Genomic DNA, 3359 nt, shown 5'->3' with positions numbered 1-3359 from the left:
CAATCTTAAACACCTCAATCAGATCCCCCCCCCTAACTCTTCTTTTTTCAAGAGAAAACAGTTTGAGAGATTTCAGCCTCTGGTCATATGACAACCCCTCCATCCCTGGCACCATTCTAGTAACCCTTCTCTGAACCCTTTCCAACAATTCAATGTCCTTCCTAAGGTAAGGAGCTCAAGACTGAACCTAATATTACAAATGTGGCCTAACCAGTGACCTGTACAATGAAAGTATAACCTCTTTAGAGTTGTATTCAATATTTCTATAGATACAACCTAAATGGTGTGATTTTTGCACTATATGGTAACATCTAAGAATACTATACACTGAACTTTCACCTTAAAATAATTATACAGATTTTGCAAAAATTTGGTGATAACTATGTGGCATTGCTTTTACTGCTTCTCTGTGAAAGTTTACGATAGATCTTTTACTAATGAATGAAAAAAAATGTAATGAGATAATGAACTGAAACAAATTTCCAGTCATTTAAATTTTTAAATTTCATAATGGTACAAGTAATAACCCTAATCTTTAGCCTACCAGATAATACACACACAATAATGAATTGGATAATAATATATCTTCTTTACTAGTGTTAACTTAATAACATCACTAATATTCTGCTGATGTATTTTAATTTACTTTATGTCATATACATGTATGTGTATAGTACACTGTTCATTTTCTCATTTTTTTCTAAACTTAATGTTTTCAAACATCATTCTGATTTTGTCTCATCTATGGTCTGCAATAAATTATGTTCACACATCTTGTTTTCAAACTTCTGTCAATGAAGTTTTGAAGAAATGTTCTACATAATGTGATGATCTTGTTCTATAACATGTTGACTAGGTCATCTACAATAGTCTTCACTTGCTCAATAACGCACAGTGAATTCTTGGGAACTGTTTATTAACATATAAACATAAGTTACGACAATCACATTACTGGACACATATATGCTACCCAAGTTTAAACATTAAACTTGGGCACTGATAGATTGGAACCTACATGATAATGCTTCCACACAAACAACCAAAAATACCAACTAAAACTCATTACTTAACTCATCTAAACAACATATTTACAATAATGTGTCTTTTCTGTTTGGTGCCTACCAACAGATTGTTTTGAAAATAACACCAGTAATGCAAAAAAAAAAATAATTAATAATAAAACTTATATGATATTTATTTAGCAAATTCTGTGATGCAATATTTTTTCATTAAATCTTCATCTCTGCTTCTATTTCTCCATATAAATTCACAAAGATAAGAGTCAAGCATCTTATGACGAGTTCCATATTGACGCTTATTTCTTCACTTTAAATTCTGCCACATACTTTCAATATTTTGGGTATGGCTGCAGGTTTCAAGATGTACAAAATTTTCTCTGCGACTTAAAGTTTCATACCAGTAAAAATAACTTTCCACGTTGAATGTCAATTTTGTACTGCTGGTGGGCACCAAACAGAAAAGATAATTTTTGTACAATTGGTGGGCACCAAATATCATGTGAGAATTACATCATAGTTTATGCTTACACAAGATGATTGCATAAAATGTAAGTAGTAAACATGTAAGTTATTATTACGCAAGTTATTTAGGTGTAATGTAATGTATATGTAATGAATTCCAAAAGTATCCTGCTTCTAAAGGAAGAAATAATTTTCACTTAATTCCTCAAAATAACTAAAAGTTTTTTCTTCATTATAACTGTCATCAGACTCTGTTCTCATGTTAATAGTATGCTTTGCTTTCCACCTTAAGTTACTTTCTACATTCTTCTCCTTTCAAATGATTAAACAGGCAACTTTGATATTTCACTAACCACTCAACTGACTATTGAGTGGTAGGCTGACAATTTTTTTTACACTATTGTAAGGTCTGCCACTTATTTGTTTATTCTGTTGATAATCCAGATCTTGTTTCTTATGCTTAATTAAATACTTTCATGAAAATATAAATGCTGTGTGCAAATTACAAACTACTCAGTAAGTGTTAAATGGCCCCTTGATATCGCCTAATTATGAAATAAAATAAATACAAGTTATGGAAGCCCAAGTCCAGGCTGGTTATAAGACAAAATGTTTTCCCTGTTAAAGCAATAAATTTATGGAATGGTTTGTCAGATGATGAGCTGTGTTTAAATTCCTTCATATTTATGGATGTGAATGGACATAACATGTATTTAACTTGGGCTTGTTTCTTTGCAAGTTGATTTAAATTGGCCAAATGGCCTAAAATCATCCAGTTTTTTTTACATTCTTCATAGATCAGACAAAGTTGATGTATTAATTCCAAATAGTGGATTTTTTTTCTATATAAGCTCTCACTTTAGGGTATTTTTGAGTTTTCACGAACACTGCTAGAAAATCGCATACTCATTTTTCTAAAGGAGGTCTTGAAATGTACCTCTCCCTCTCTTTCATTTGACATTGATGGTAGTTAGGTATGTTTCAAAAACATTTTTACTTTTAGACAACTTTACATCAATCATGTGCACCATCATCAACTAATGTTAATGACTCTCAGTCCTGCCTCTGCTCTGGTTTAAGATTATCTTAAACAAGTTAACTTAAGTAAGAATTTAAATTATACCAACCATGCATCACTTGATTGAGTAACTGTGGCACCATTGATATTCAAAACTAACAAATTATTTATTTCACAAAGCATTTCTCATCAATATAACTAGGCTGTTAACTTAAACTTTTAAGGGAAATTACCGTTATAATTTATAAATTAAATTCAAACCATTAAATTAGCTGACACAGCTCCCTTCTGTAAATATCAGTTACCAACGCAGTTCTTACAGTTCTTCTCCTCTGTAACGATCTTAGGGATCAGCCAGTAATTTTGGAAGCCAAGAAAATTTTACACACAGGTGGTCAGCCTAAATGGTAACTACATATAGGACGAGCATGTTCGGTGACGGGATTCGAACTCGTGACCTTCAGATTGCGAGTCGATCACCCTAACCACAGTTGCCACTGCATTGAGCAATATGATTATAAATATAACGTAACTTGTATTTGTAAGAGTAACGCCAACGGCAAGATATTTCTTGAGACTTCACGTTATTTGTGATATATTATAAACATACTAAATAAGTAGTATAATTAATTCATGTGACATACATACGTGAGCAACTATTCCTTTTTACAAAAACAAATCATGCTAAAAATGCAAACTAAACATTTACTTGCCTTTTTTCTTTTCTCACGGCATTAGCTAAAATTCTCGTAACCTTCTTCTTTCTATTTCGCCATGCGCACAGCACTGCGCCCTCTATTCGAGCTACATATATATATATATATATTTGATAACGAGGAACCCACTTTGAGACTAATAAT

Source organism: Limulus polyphemus, unplaced genomic scaffold (genome assembly GCF_000517525.1).
Source record: "Limulus polyphemus unplaced genomic scaffold, Limulus_polyphemus-2.1.2 Scaffold1477, whole genome shotgun sequence".
In the NCBI taxonomy this organism is placed as follows: domain Eukaryota; kingdom Metazoa; phylum Arthropoda; class Merostomata; order Xiphosura; family Limulidae; genus Limulus; species Limulus polyphemus.
Note: the sequence above shows the minus strand (reverse complement) of the source record.